Source organism: Leiobunum rupestre, chromosome 6 (assembly GCF_980474605.1).
Source record: "Leiobunum rupestre chromosome 6, qqLeiRupe1.1.hap1, whole genome shotgun sequence".
NCBI classification, from domain to species: Eukaryota; Metazoa; Arthropoda; class Arachnida; order Opiliones; family Sclerosomatidae; genus Leiobunum; species Leiobunum rupestre.
Window position 1 is genome coordinate 55,442,021 of NC_143389.1, and position 17,042 is coordinate 55,459,062.

A 17,042-nucleotide genomic window follows, 5' to 3' on the forward strand; every position below is an offset into this window, starting at 1 on the left:
TTCCAGATTTTATTGATTTTTTATCAATTAAGGTTTTTTTCCATTTTAACCAATGAATACTTGGCTTCTATTGGTCATACAAACTAAAATTAATAGAAACCTCATTAAAGTATAATTACTATTTAATATTTTAATTTGATCAGATTTGCTTTGTTTTTGATTTGTTGTGAAGACCTATTTTCTTGTCATTTTTAAATACTCTATTAAAATACACTATAGATTAAAATTTATGATTTTTTTTAATATTTTTATTTAAAATTTAACGTAAATTGATTTACATCAACCAACCCTGAGTGTCTATTTGACTTAAATCAACCAACACTGAGTGTCTATTTGACTTAAATCAACCAACCCTGAATGGCTATTGGATTTAAATCAAACAACCCTGAGTGTCTATTTGATTTAAATTAAACAAACCCTGAGTGTCTATTTGATTTAAATTAAACAAACCCTGAGTGTCTATTTGATTTAAAACAAACAAACCCTGAGTGTATATTTGATTTAAAACAAACAAACCCTGAGTGTATATTTGATTTAAAACAAACAAACCCCGAGTGTATATTTGATTTAAAACAAACAAACCCCGAGTGTCTATTTTATTTAAATCAAACAACCCTGAGTGTCTATTTGATTTAAATCAAACAATCCTGAATGTCTATTTGATTTAAATTAACCCTGATTGACTATTTGATTTAATTCCCAATATAAACCACGATTTAAATAAAATGGATTTAAATCAGCCAGCCATGAGTAGCCATTGATTTAAATCAACCAACCTTGAGTACCTATTTGATTTAAATTAACCTTGATTGACTATTTGATTTAAATCAACCAACCCTGAGTACCTATTTGATTTAAATTCATCCTGATTGACTATTTGATTTAAATCTATATATAAACCACGATTTAAATCAGCCAAACTTGATTTAAATCTAGAAATAAATCAAGATTTATATGAAATTGATTTAAATCTAGAAATAAATCAAGATTTAAATAAAATTGATTTAAATCTAGAAATAAAGCCAGATTTAAATGAAATTGATTTAAATCTAGAAATAAAGCCAGATTTAAATAAAATTGATTTAAATCTAGAAATAAAGCCAGATTTAAATGAAATTGATTTAAATCTAGAAATAAAGCCAGATTTAAATAAAATTGATTTAAATCTAGAAATAAATCAAGATTTAAATAAAATTGATTTAAATCTAGAAATAAAGCCAGATTTAAATGAAATTGATTTAAATCTAGAAATAAATCAAGATTTAAATAAAATTGATTTAAATCTAGAAATAAAGCCAGATTTAAATGAAATTGATTTAAATCTAGAAATAAAGCCAGATTTAAATTAAATTGATTTAAATCTAGAAATAAAGCAAGATTTAAATGAAATTGATTTAAATCTAGAAATAAAGCCAGATTTAAATGAAATTGATTTAAATCTAGAAATAAATCAAGATTTAAATAAAATTGATTTAAATCTAGAAATAAAGCCAGATTTAAATGAAATTGATTTAAATCTAGAAATAAAGCCAGATTTAAATGAAATTGATTTAAATCTAGAAATAAATCAAGATTTAAATAAAATTGATTTAAATCTAGAAATAAAGCCAGATTTAAATGAAATTGATTTAAATCTAGAAATAAAGCCAGATTTAAATGAAATTGATTTAAATCTAGAAATAAATCAAGATTTAAATGAAATTGATTTAAATCTAGAAATAAATCAAGATATAAATGAAATTGATTTAAATCTAGAAATAAAGCAAGATTTAAATGAAATTGATTTAAATCTAGAAATAAATCAAGATTTAAATAAAATTGATTTAAATCAGCTAGAGTGGCCTACATTCTACTTCTATTAAGTACCAACACAGTTTACGGATAAATTACAGACCGATTATGCAGGTACGGACGGACGGACGGACGGACGGGGGGAAGCTGCCCTATAAATAAGGGTCAGAGACGAAAGGGCCGGCGAAAAGAGGTCGAAGATATTAAACCCGGGAGAGAGGAAGGGTGGGAGGGGGCTAAAATGTAAACGGCCGTGTGCGGCGGGAGCTCCGAGTAACAGAAACAATCTCTGCTCTGCATAATCCACTTCTTCCCAAATCGATGGCCCGAAATATTCCGCCAGCCTTGCTCACCCCCCCCCCCCCCCTCCGAGGCACCCCCCTCTATGTTTTTGGAGTTCCTTTTCAATATTAATAGGCCAGTTGGTGCCCGATCCGCACTCTCTCCAGCAGCCATAGTTCAAACCCGCCTTCATCCACTTAAAAGTCGGCTGAAAGTGAAGTCGTAGTTTGATCAATGGAGACTTTACCAATTTCTACGCTTCGGCGCCTACTCTCAACTTCCCGCGGAGGGGAGGGCGGATGGTAACCCCCCTCTATTTTTGAATGGAGCTCGGATGGTATAGTATAATATAAACTGCGATCCGCTGTACTTCGTATTTGAAGAAAGATAACGGGGGGGGGGGAATCAGATTTGCGTAATTTATTCTCCGGAACCGTCTTTTCCTTCTTCTTGCCTCTCATCTTTATTCTCTCTCTTCCTCGTCCGGCATTCGATGATGGCAATAGAGAAGCTACGCGGGATAGGTACTGGCATTAGATATCTTCTTAGCTGGTTCAACCAGAACCCTCACGACAGAGCGCCCTACACTGCCCGGAATCGCCTTACCAAATAGAGGGTAGAAAACAAGTTCGTCGCCGAGCGAGCGTAGCGTGGTTTCACCCTCATCTTGTTAGTCGCGATAAAACTGCCCCAAGTATGTTTCTGTGGTTAAGCGATTTATAATTAAGAGGAACCACCTATGGACTGCATTGCAACGCGTTTTGCAATTTTTAATGTTTAAGCTTAGTTTCTCTTTTTGGTGTAATAGTCGCAAGCACGGTACTGATGAGTCCCAAATAGGACGAAACCGCTCTACCGAACATTTCTGGATATTTTATTAAGTTTTTCACTCGAAGATCTATTTGGTCCGAGATTCACGTCTTTTTGTTTGCTCGAACACCTATCGGTACGAGCTATTTGTAAGTTTTTAACTTTCTTCAAAATTTGATTAGCTTTTTATCCCTTTTCATTATGAACTAATCAATTTATACGATTATATGTCCATAGTGACAAAATTAAAGTGGTTATATAAAGTAAAGAGAATGTTAATGATATTTAACCAAAAACAATCATAAAGTACCAGACGTCATTTAGGTTCATCATAAGTAAATACATAATAATAATAATTGCATAATATTAATAATAATTACATAATAATAATACTAATAATTACATAATAATAATACTAATAATTACATGATAATAATACTAATAATTACATAATAATAATAATAATAATAATTGCATAATAATAATACTAATCGCATAATAATAATAATTGCATAATAATAATAATAATAATAATAATAATTGCATAATAATAATACTAATCGCATAATAATAATAATTGCATAATAATAATAATAATAATAATAATAATTGCATAATAATAATAATAATAATAATAATAATAATAGCAAAATAATAATAATAATAGCATAATAATAAATACATAATAATAATAATAAATACATAATAATAATAATAAATACATAATAATAATAAATACATAATAATAATAAATACATAATAATAATAATAATAAATACATAATAATAATAATAATTACATAATTACATAATAATAATAAGAATAATAGTAATAAAAATAATAATAATAATAATACAATTCATACGTAACGCCAGCCCGTGTGTTGGACGAAATCCGGAAAAAAAATATTTATATCATATGGCACATTACGCTCCCTAAGAGCAAAAATCAAGCAAGTGTAAAACGAGATAAAAACGAGTATTTTTGTTTTAAATCAAGAAGAACAGCGTTAATAATCTAATAATAAAAATGAACTGCAAAGGAAAAGCAAAATGTATCAAAAGAAAATAATAAGTCGGTGTAACGTGACAAAAGTCGATGATTCTCTGGCATTACCTTCCAAAGTCACGTATCTCGGACTCGCTTGACTTTCGCTCTAAGTAGATTACCGTTGAAGGGAGGAGAAAAGAGGTAAGTTCCAAAGCCTTTTTTTTCTCTCGCAGCGAAGAGGGTTATAATAGATAATGAAGAAGCGGAGACGGGGGGGTGCAGAGAGAAAAGTGGGGTGTAAAAAAGTACTCTTATCTGCTCCCCGCCCCTTCGTTCTTCGACTAATTAACCGCGCGTTTCGTGCTTATTTGTAATTAAATTTTCTTGGCGGGATAATCGCTTTTTACGCGGACGTTATTTCAGTCTCTTCCTCTTCCATCCCCCCATCGCCTCCCGCCCTCCGGTTGTAAAAACACGGGCCAAATTTCGGGTGGTGGTAGCGGGCGATTATACCCCCGTAAACCCGGCGAAGATTAAAAGTCTGAGATCAACGGTCCGTTCTCCCACAGCTGTTTAGACGCGTTTTTTCTTCTCCTAAGGCGCTTATAATTTTCAGGAGGAAATTGTTGACCGTAGCCCGGCTGCGCGACCCAATCGTGGAACAATTAATAATGCGTTTCAGCTTCGGCATAAAAGCTAGCCGATGAAAAAGAAAGCGAGATGAAATTTTCCTCCCGGCTCGTTGGCTATCGGGATGAAGAGAGGCCCGGGATGAAAATCCGGGGATGCGGAGGAGGGGGAAAACAAATCCCGGGCGCCGCTCGCCATTTTCACGCCCCGGCTGCTCCGCGACCTCCGTGATCAAATTTCCACAGGAGGCTCGGAAGCTTCGACGGTTCCGGGTTACCTTCTAACCATTTTATTCCAAAAAAAAAGATATAAATTAGGCGACAAAGTTTAGCATTCTCTACTAGTCAATTTTTACAGACCATCGTCCATGGGTCAACTATAACGGGGGTCAAGGGTTTTAGCCGCTCCTCCGTGTCCCCTCGCAATTACGCTGTCAGGATAATTTAGCCCTAATACTCTCGGGTGAGCTTCTCTCCGTTATAGTCCCCGACTTGACGCGATTACGGCGACTGGATCACCGAAAGGAGGACGCCCGATTTAATTACACCAGCCAAGGATATTCCAGACAGCTACTTTCAATTTAGCTTTCTTTTCTCTACTTGCCGGAGATAAATAAATTACTAGATGATTGTTTGGTTAAAAAAGATTTAGAGCGTCAATTAATGTCTAGTACAGCTCTTACCTCCACAAAAAACCCGATTTACACATTTAAATCGTGAGAATCTTGAGAAATCAATTTGATAACATCAGTTAGATCAGAAGTAAATAACATAAAATAAGGAAGAATAAAAGTACACGATATGATATCAGCAAGATCAGGAGTATATAATATACACTCTGTATAAGAAGTTTGACAAATCAATTTCATAAAATCAGTTAGAACGGAAGTATATAACATAAAATAAAGAAGAATAAAAGTACACGATATGATATCAGCAAGATCAGGAGTATATAATATACACTCTGTATGAGAAATTTGACAAATCAATTTCATAAAATCAGTAGAACGGAAGTATATAACATAAAATAAAGAAGAATAAATGTATACGATATGATATCAGCAAGATCAGGAGTATATAATATACACTCTGTATGATCAGATCTACTGTTATGTTAAAAAAAGATCAGATGTATATAATATAAAATCCGTAAGATCAGAAGTTAATAATATGAAATTTGCAAGATCAGGAGAGGGCTATATAATATAAACTTACAAGGAGACTACCCGAGGTGTAACACACCGATTTTGTTCAAACTCGGGGGTTAAGTAGGCCTTAATGAATCATGAAAATTCCCAAAAGGAAAAGTTTCAACGGGCATTATTTTTGCTATGGCAACCGAAAATGTTTTTGACAACACAAAATGGAAAATTCCTTACCGAAGAAAAACATGGGATTTTGAAATTTTCTAAGGGTGGAAACTTTTGATCAATTTAATTTTTTAGAATTTTTCAAAATCCCATGTATTTTTCGGTAAGGAATTTTCCATTTTGTAGAGTGGTTTCCACCTAGTGCTACAAGCTGGAATCGAACCCGATTCCTCTGGCTGCGAGGTGAGAGTGCTAACCACTTCACCGTCCCACACTTCCGGTCAAGCACTGCTCACCAATTCGTGATCACTTCATTTCCAGTCAAACTACTGGTAATTTTACGACGAATTCACTTACGGTCAAAAAGGCTCTGAATTTTAAGGTAGCTTTACTTTTAGGGTTCGGCTTTCGGATAAGAAATTTTCCGTTCATTTCGTTTATATCCATATCCGAAAATTATTCGAATAAAAACTTATTTGTTGCATTTCAAATCGTATACTAGTCGCGAATAATATCCATAAATAAACAGTTAATCGAATTTTTTATGATTAATTGAAATTTTTGTGGTTAATTTATTCGTTTCCCCGACCTCTATTCACTTTCGGTGAAACTGCTTCACTGCCCGGTTAATTTCATTGGCGATTTTTCGACGTCTTTACATAAAGTCTAAATTTTCGAAATTTTAAGATAGCTGCACTTCCGTTTTAATAATTCAGTATTCGTCAATTTAAATTTTAATTTCAGCAGCGAAATGTTTTCCAATCGGAATTTAATCTCGAGAAAATAAATCGAACTATAGACGATCCGGAGATGCATCTATACGCAAAATAGGCCAATGAATGAAGGTAGGGAGGGATGGGAACGGGGGTCGAAAGTGAGAAACTTTTTGATATTTGTAAGAAAGAGGGAGCAATTTCCTGGCAGCTTTCGAGTCAACAAGGGAAAAAAGAAGTTTTCCCCGGAGATTTCCAAAGAGGGCGACTCACCGAACAGATGAAACTGTTTCTCGAGTAAAAACAAAAAAAAAAGACCCAGTCACCTTAGCTGTCACAGAGACAGCTACTGGCACCAGAGACCCCTTCAATTTCATCCCCAAACTGCTCAAGGGGGACAAAAAGTACAAACAGATGGAAGGCGAGAAAAGCGGGGGGGGCGAGAATCTGAAGTTGAAAGCGACCACCGATACCCCCCCCCCCCCCAACCGATTTCGGATATTTTCAATCACTCCTTCGAAAAGAAAAATTGCCCTTCGTTTAATTTACTGGCCAATTGTTTACCTTAAATCTTCATTATTGCTAAGATTTCTTTATAGACTTCAATATACAGTAAGATTGTAACACAGTATAAGATTTTAACAGACTATTCTAAAGGCCTTTTCAAACGAGCCAACTTTTTGATCCAACTAGATGAGTCAACTTGAGTCGAGTCAACTAGTTGGTTTGTGTGAATAAAAGCTCTATGAGTTGATCCACCAAAAAGGTACGCTCGAAAAAAATGGATCACTGATCCATTTTTGCTGACTCAGCATTTGGATTTGAAAAGTTGGCTCGTGTGAAAAGGTCTTAACTAGACGTATTTAGAGCTCGAGATTTGGATAAGAAATACCCGTTTTATTTGTTTTAATCCATAACCGAAAAGTATCCGAATAAAAACTTATTTTTTGCATATTAAATCGTTTTATAACCGCGAATAATATCCATATATAAACAGCAGGAATCCATACCTCTACTTGGAATGCTTATCGCGGCAGACTTTCGTCTCGACGTGGTTGGCGGTTTTTTTTGACGTCACTATGTTAACTTAACAAACAACAACGTGAGAGTGGATCGCGCGCAGAGGGGATTTTTTTTCTCTCGTAGGCGGGGCCAAAGTCGTCAGAATGATCTTACCATACGCGATACGGCGGGATAAGCATTCCAAGTAGAGGTATGGATTCCTGTAAACAGTTAAACGAAGTTTTTATGAATAATCGAAATTTTGGCGGTTAATTTATCTGTTCCGCCGAGCAAACTCGCGGCCGTGCACATTTTGAATAGATCGAAAATCGGCCAAAAAATAGTGCGTCCTTAAATGGGATATCTCTTTTATTTAATAAAATTGTTATTAAAGGAAGTATAACAATAAACAGAAAAATCGTCCGCAAACACTACTTGATTTTATCGTAACTAGCGTCAGTTACACTTAGCTTCTGTTAAACCTGGTAGCAGAAATGTCAAATTTGATTATTCACCATAAAAAATGGGACTTTATATTCCCCTAAAACATTTTTTTACGGCCTAGGAGATACGAATCCAAAATCGGGAGCAGTTTGACCGGAAGTGAATCGATCATAAAAATCACCTCGAAAAATCGGGAGCCGTTTGACCGGAAGTGAATCGATCCTAAAAATTTGGGAGCCGTTTGACCGGAAGTGAAGCGATCCTAAAAATTGGGAGCCGTTTGACCGGAAGTGAAGCGATCCTAAAAATCGGGAGCCGTTTGACCGGAAGTGAAGCGAACCTAAAATCGAAGGTATTTTGAGCATCAAAGAAGCGATCTTAAAATCGGGAGCCGTTTGACCGGAAGTGAATCGATCCTAAAAATTTGGGAGCCGTTTGACCGGAAGTGAAGCGATCCTAAAAATTGGGAGCCGTTTGACCGGAAGTGAAGCGATCCTAAAAATCGGGAGCCGTTTGACCGGAAGTGAAGCGAACCTAAAATCGAAGGTATTTTGAGCATCAAAGAAGCGATCTTAAAATCGGGAGCCGTTTGACCGGAAGTGAAGCGATCCTAAAAATCGGGAGCAGTTTGACCGGAAGTGAATCGATCATAAAAATCACCTCGAAAAATCGGGAGCCGTTTGACCAGAAGTGAAGCGATCCTAAAATCGAAGGTATTTTGAGCATCAAAGAAGCGATCTTAAAATCGGGAGCCGTTTGACCGGAAGTGAATCGATCCTAAAATTCGGGAGCCGTTTGACCAGAAGTGAAGCGATCCTAAAATCGAAGGTATTTTGAGCATCAAAGAAGCGATCTTAAAATCGGGAGCCGTTTGACCAGAAATGAAGCGAACCTAAAATCGAAGGTATTTTGAGCATCAAAGAAGCGATCTTAAAATCGGGAGCCGTTTGACCGGAAGTGAAGCGATCCTAAAAATCGGGAGCCGTTTGACCGGAAGTGAATCGATCCTAAAATTCGGGAGCCGTTTGACCAGAAGTGAAGCGATCCTAAAATCGAAGGTATTTTGAGCATCAAAGAAGCGATCTTAAAATCGGGAGCCGTTTGACCGGAAGTGAAGCGATCCTAAAAATCGGGAGCCGTTTGACCGGAAGTGAATCGATCCTAAAATTCGGGAGCCGTTTGACCGGAAGTGAATCGATCCTAAAATTCGGGAGCCGTTTGACCAGAAGTGAAGCGATCCTAAAAATCGGGAGCAGTTTGAACGGAAGTGAAGCGAACCTAAAATCGAAGGTATTTTGAGCATCAAAGAAGCGATCTTAAAATCGGGAGCAGTTTGAATGGAAGTTAAGTAACCCTAAAACAAGGAGCAGTTCGACCGGAAGTAAGCGATCCTTAAATCAGGTAGCAGTTTGAACGTAAGTAAAACGATTCTAAAATTCGGAGCAATTTAACCGGAAGTAAAATCGGGTAGCAGTTTGAGCGTGAACCGTCAGAAATTTGGATGCAGTGTGACTTTGCACATTTAAAAAAAACTCCTTTACTGCCTTAAATTTAATTAGAAATTAAAAAGCAATTAAAAATTATTAGCAAAAATACACCAAAAACTGGAAGAATTCGACCAGTGGAAAACAAAACGCTCAAAAAGGGTGTGTATATTTTATCGCCAAAAGTATGGATAGCAAAAACGTGCCCAAAAGGGAACTCGCTCGGAACAAAACGGAAATGATAATTTCGGTGGGGAGGAATCCTATTAATCCGATCTCCGCGCCAAGGTAAAAAAAAAATAACAACATTCCGAACACGTATTCCTAGCCATGGAAAAAAAACCTAGCATACTGGAGACCATCTATTTCATCAAGATCGCGACCAGCCCCAGGAACCACCTCGGCACATATTCAAAACGCGGGCTAATGGGCGCGAGAGGCTTTAGGGTGAATACGCAAATAGCGGGTCCGACTCGCACGTGGCTCTCCGTTGCATTCCACCGTTAAACGACCGCAAAAAACTGACCAAAAACCAAAAGAAATACCCTTACGAATTTTAATGCGACACCACGAATCGATACGCTGAGATTTTTAATTACGATTACGTAAAACTAAAGTACCAGAAGTATAATACATCTGTTAAGAGATTTGTAAGAATGTCCCATGACAAAATTATTTTCACCTTGATTTTTAAAAACTTTGGCCTACTGGCGCCTGTAAAAGTATTCCACACGCTTTACAGCGGTGCTCAGGGTGAAGTTAATTTTCAGGGTTTTGTCTACTAACGGCATCTATATGAAGCTCCCGCAGAATGTTAAAAAAACGTAGAAACATCAAATTAATTAATTAATTGACGCCTGATGTAATGGCCATGGCAAAACCTTATAAGCACCAAAAGGGAAAAATTCAGATATAAGAGGATTTGTTTTTATTGGTCAATTATTTGCGTAAAATAAATTGGTACGTGTAAATAAGTGTTACGTGATAAATAAACCAGGGTGGTGACACTATTAAAACATTTAATATGTTAATTGGGTATTTAAAGCCCTTCAAATTTTTTTTTCCTTGTTAAATAAAAATAAAATCACGTATTTCCGTGATAAAAGCTATTACCAACAATGTATTTACTTATACTCAGGGAGAATGAATATGTTGAGATTATTTTTAGCGTTTCTCCAATTCCACCCGTTGGGGCCCCCGGTATGCTCCTCCGCTTTAATCTCATTGGTTCTTAAAAATAACGTTTTTCGACGCGATTAACGCTGCTGCAAGGACGCAAAAAATAAGACCGCCTCCTTTTTTCCTCTCCCCCCCCCCCCCCCCCTTAGCGTGACGGGGTTAGGGCCTCAACGTGTTCGTCCTGAGTATAAATAAATACATTCTTGCTATTACTTAGAAATTATATTATTTTGTCAAAACAAAGAAATTTGGATATGTTCTTCTATTTCAAAAACGTATTCAATATTTCCGTGGTAAAACCAATTAAGTGGGATATACATTGTTTTTCCAAAACCAAAAAATTGAAATACTCCCGGTAAAAACCTTGTATGTTAAGCTTTTGGGAGGTTTTACCATTGGAGTTCAATACCACCATATATATTTTACAAGAAATGTGTAATTGCTAAATCTTGTTATGTTTATATTTAATGAAGAAAGGATATGTGATGGCAGCAAAGGTACATGACTAGGGATGCACAGATATATCGGAATATTTTTCTAATATCGGCTTAAACGAAGCCGATACCGGTATAAGAAAAATATTTTCAGCAAAAAAGTTAAAAATAAGAAAATTCTCGATTAACTAAATATTCAATTTGTGATAGAAAATATCATAAGTCTATAATATTGTTCCATAAGTTTGTCACTTTGGGGAATATTTTACCGAGAGCTAGTAACGAAGTGACGTCATCACAAGAAGAAAATCTCCCCCTAGCGAGGTGCTGTCAAAGGCTACATGTGGAGCGTTAGCAGGCGGACGCAAAACGGAGACGAAGCCCGTAATTCAGTCTGTCTTGTGAATAGCTCTCAGTAAAACCTTTGCATGTGAAGAATTGGAAGTGTCACACTTTTGTAACAACATATGTTTCACGTAAACTGAAAAGAAACATATTCGAAAATGCTCTTGCAATTTTTTTTAATGAAAAATTAGAATAAAATGGTATGACAGTGCCCTGAACCGTCTTTTACAATTATTTTATCATAAACACTACTGTTATAAAAATAATAATAATAATCAGCTAGGCTAATCACCCAAGGCACCACCTTAGGCCTAAGTCATCAAGCGACTTTTAAAGCCATTAATTCAGGTGGCCGGATTACGACGCGTAGGAGGGTGGTACGTGACAAGCCCTTCAAGCCACGCAAGCCAACAGCTCTCTACACTCTTAAAAAAAAAGGTGTTTTAATGGTATATTAAGGGTGTAATATCTGTAAAAAACACTCTTTAATGTTAATTTAAACGCCCTAAAGGGATTTTTACTGTCCCAAATTAAAAACTTGAAAAGGTGTATAAAGGGTGTTATATTACCCCGTAAATTGAGTGATTTAACACCTCGTAAGGGTGTAGCTCCCTTAAGGCAGTAGTTTACTACCCTAAAAGGAGTATTTTAACACTTTAAAGGGAGTATTGTAGCACCCTTACGGCAGTAGTTTAGAACCTTAAAGGGAGTAGTTAAAAACTTTAAAGGGAGTATTATAGAACCCTTAAGGGAGTATTGCAGAACCCTGAAGGGAGTATTGCAGAACCCTGAAGGGGGTAGTGTAACACCCTGAAGGGAGTCATTTGGTACCCTTAAAGGAGTGGTCTTGTACTCTAGAGGGAGTAGATAATAACCCTGAAGGGAATAGTTTTATACCACAAACTGTTAACAAAGGAACCAAAACCAAACAGTGTAAATAAACACCCTAGCAGGAAAACTGCTTTTTAAGGTGTAGAATAACATCCTTTATAAACCTGTTAAGGTGCTAAATATGGGACAAGAAAAAACTCTTAAAGGTTTGAAAATACACCCTTTTTTTTAGAGTGTACACTAACTATTACCGTTAACCTCAACAAGTTTTTATGGAAGGGGAAACCGAAGAGCACGGGGAAAACCACTTAAGCCAGTGGGGAGAGAATATGCAGAAGGAGTTGTTCCGAGTTTTCACCCAGTGCCACAAGCTGGGATCGAACCCGATGATAGATATCGGTCGATATTAAATTTGTGGTAAAAAGAAATGTATACTTCCAACTGAGATAACTTATATCCTTCTGCTAAAAATAAGTTTATTCCCGCAAGCTCAATTCACTGGCGTGATATTTTCTTTGGGGTACGGGCAGGGGGAAATAAAGCGACCAAGTGAAGAGCTTAAACCCAGAAGGGGACGCAAACCCCTTTCGATTTGGCGCGACGTCTCTCTTTGAGGTTTTCTTCCAGCCAGTTATAGCATTCCCGGAGGAGAGCTATCATCGACTAAATCGACTATAGTCCGGTTCAACTCGACCCCAAACGAAGCCCACTTTGACGGTAAATTTCCCCCAGTGTTACTCGAACTATAAGGGACGGGATGCGAACAGTTCGAAGAAGGGTCTTTCATTGATTTTGGGTCGTTTAATTGGAGTAGTTTCCGCCCTCCCCCGCCCCAACACTCGATTCTACAACTTTTTCCACGAATTACCACGCCACTTGGCACTGGGTAGAAAAAGGGGCTCACCATTGTACAAGCTTGATAATCAGCCTTTTTCGGGGCTATATAGAAATTGCGCTTTGACAATTAATGGCGTCTTTTTTCCCCGCCAAGAGGAGAAATTACCCGGGCTGCCAGAACGCGTGAATATACCGCGAACGGGCATTTGCAGTGAAAAAGTAACCGCCAAAAAAAAATCGATTTGTAGCGAGAAAAAATAATAATGTCGGGGGTGTAACAAATTTAAAGCGCCTTATTTTTTATGTACGGATGATTCCCCATCCTAATGCGCGACAAAGCTGCGCGATAATCTTAAGAACAGGGGATCTTATACGCGGTTTTTTGACCTACGCTCTTAAGTAGCGGGACGAGCGAAGATTATGAAAAGGTACGTACCGTTGTAGTATACGTAGTTTGTTAGCCAAATTTATATATAAATATAACAGTCAGTTTCTCAATTTTATAAGTATAAAGTGCGATTGGTTTATTGATATAACCTAAACTGTATAGAGACATCTGGTGGTCGTTTCTCCTCGAATCGATTGGCGTTCGGAATGTCGACTGCTACATAACTTATTTTCAATAAAAATTTCAAATTATTTAAATACAAGTACTATTAAAAATGTTTTATACGCTTATATTAAAAGATGGGTAAAAATGGCGACCAACCCTGCGAAATTTGAATTCATTTGAAAATGGATTTCTTGTCAGATGACGTGTAACGAAATAGCAGTTTCTTATTGGTCTTTCCTATATACATGTATAGGCATTTGAGTATTTAGTTTTAAAATTAGTAAATTAGTCTATTTTAGGGGCTATTTTAGTTAATTAAAAAAGATCCGTTGGGGGACTCTTAAAGGCCAACTACATAGTTATTCGGTTTACTCTGTCTTTCACTGGAAGCTGGCTCGCTGCAAGACACATCTGCTATGCAAACAGCCTACTTCCAGTGAAATACAGAGGGCCGAATAACTATGTAGTCGGCCTTTAAGACATCCACCGTGAAATGGACTTAAGAGTGGAGCAACGTTATGTATGGGGCGATCTTGTTTGTTCTTTTCGCCACGGATAGAATGAGAAATACAAGATAGAAAAAGAAAAGAGGAAAATGAGAGACACAATTTCATTTTCTCCCCCCCCCCCCCCCCCACGCCTACTCTTGTTCTGTTAGATATGGGTGTTGGCCCGCGGGGGGGCGAGAGATTCCCAGGCCCCAGAAAGCGTCTTCCTTTTGTTCCCGCTAGTCCCAAACGCCGCCGAATTACGCGCCGGCGCGCCGCCATCAACGATTTTTTTCAGCGCCGCCGACGATGTTTTACGCCGCAACGCCGGATCGGCTTCACGAAAATTTCTAAAAATATTCCTTAAAAGAGAGTGGGGTGGCGGAGTGGTTGGCACTATCACCTCGCAGCAAGAGGGGCCAGGTTCGATCCCAACTTGTGCCACTGAACGGAAACTCGGAACCACTCCTTCCGCGTTGAGTTTGCAAGTTCTCTCCCCCACTGGTTAAAGGCGTTTAACCTAGAGTTCTTCGGTTTCCCCTTCCCATAGAAACTTGTAGAGGTTAAAGGTAGTAGCGTGGCATGAATGGGTTGCCACCACCGTTTTATGCATTATAATCTGGCCACCTGAATTAATGGCTTTAAAAGTCGCTTGATGATTTAGGCTTAAAGGGAATATAACCTCAGGTATTTGGTGTGGAACACCAACGCTTGCAGCTTTGGCCGCTCTTGCCTTTGGCATTAGAAATGTTTGGCGCCACTGTGCAGGGAAATTTGAAATATTGAAGGGGTCTTCCATAAAGATGGCTTTGCAGGTTATATTCCCTTTAAGGTGGTGCATTTGGAGCTGCAAAACCATTGTACATTTTACATTTTGCATTTTGAATTAGGGAGAAAGTATTTTGCATTTTGCATTTTGAAAAAAAAAAGGCATTTAGAACAAACCGGAAAATAACTATCCCCAATTTTCAAATACACTTTATACTCCCTTTAAGTTATATTTTTCACCAAACCCGGCGCCACCGAAAAATGAGCGTATCGCCGCCGCCGGCTAACATTTCGCGGCGTCAGTGACTGGTTCCCCGAGACCATTTCTACCCGGTCTTCTCCTATATTCCTTTTCATCTCAGCAGAGAGAGAGAGAGATGAACATGGAAGAAAAAAGTTGGAGGCGTGTGCAGTCCCAACTATTAAAAGAGACGTTTTTATCATCCGAGTCCGCGAGAGTTGGGGCCGCGGGAAAAAGGGACCGAATAAGAGAAAGAATAGTTCTTTCCAATTCCCCAAATTGCCAATTACACGTTTATCGACGCCCAGTTTTTAACGCGCTGGCTCTAAACAGGCGCGAAAAAGCGTTTAATGGGGTTGAATGCCCTATTCCTTATTCGACTAACATTCAACCAAAAAAAATCTTCTTTTTGTCTCTGAGCCTAGAGAGATAAAAAAGACATTGGATGAGGACACAAAGTTACGATATCATCCACTACCCTCCTATGTCTCTCTCTCTTTATCAGCCATAATTGAAATTTGTATTCGTTTAGTTGCATTGAAAATGCGATGATTTTATGGTTCATCGACGCGAAAAATTTGAAATACCGCAATTTCGAAGTTCAAGGTTTTATTATCTTCGAAATGTTCACAAATGCATATAATATTAATAATTATTATCAGCTAGGCACCACCTTAGGCCCAAGTCATCTAGCGACTTATAATGCCTTTAAACAGGTGGCCGGGTTACAATACGTAGGAGGGTGGTGGCCAGCCCTTCTTGCCACGCGAGCCAACAGCTCCCTACACTCACTATTACCGTTAACCTCGAAAAATAAATTATCTCTCTATATCTCCATAACACTCCCCACATAAAATAAATATCCAGAATAATACCTAGAAATGTCCGAAATAATCTCCACAAATATCCAGAATACTTCCCACAAGTATTAATAATATATCCCACATATATCCAAATATCTCACACATATCCAAAATAATACCTATAAATGTCCGAAATAATCCCCACATATATTTAAATAATAGCTAACAATGTTCAGAAAACTTCCCACAAGTATTAAAAATCTCTCCCACATATATCCAAAATCTCTCACACATATCCAAAATAATACCTATCAATGTCCGAAAAATCCCCACATATATCCAAATAATAGCTAACAATGTCCGAAATAACAGCACATATCTCCAAATTATACCTAACAATGTCCGAAATAACCCCACGTATATCCAAATAATAGCTAACAATTTCCGAAATAATCCCCACATATATCCAAAATAATACCTAACAATGTTCAGAATATCTCTGACATATAAACAAATTAATACCAAGAAACGTCCGAAATAATCCCCACATAAATCAAAAATTATACCTAACAAAGTCCAAAATATCAAACATATGTCCGAAATAATACTCAGACACGTTCGAAATAATCCCCACATAAATCAAAAATTATACCTAACAAAGTCCAAAATATCAAACATATGTCCGAAATAATACTCAGACACGTTCGAAATAATCCCCACATAAATCAAAAATTATACCTAACAAAGTCCAAAATATCAAACATATGTCCGAAATAATCCCCACATATATCCAAAATAATACACAGAAACGTCCGAAATAATCACCACATATATCCAAAATAAAACCTAACAATGTAAAAAAATATCTAACATATATATAAAATACCTAACATACATCAAAAATAGTACCTATCAAGGTCAGAAATAATCCCCACATATATCCCAAATAATAGCTATCAAAGTCCAAAATACCTTCCACATTATCCAATCTCCATCCCACACATATTCAACAATATTTCCTACACAGATCCTCTCTAATAAAAAAAAATTTAATTAGGGGCAAGTAGTTACCATCGTAGCGTAATAACGCTTCTTCTCACTCCCCAAA

At 37.0% G+C, this 17,042-nt stretch overlaps 1 protein-coding gene across 2 annotated transcripts in view; it reads right to left on the reverse strand.

The window, feature by feature from the left end:
* Window positions 1-17,042, reverse strand: part of Nrx-1 (Neurexin 1) — a 186,394-nt gene that overhangs the window by 107,516 nt on the left and 61,836 nt on the right. The window lies entirely within an intron of this gene.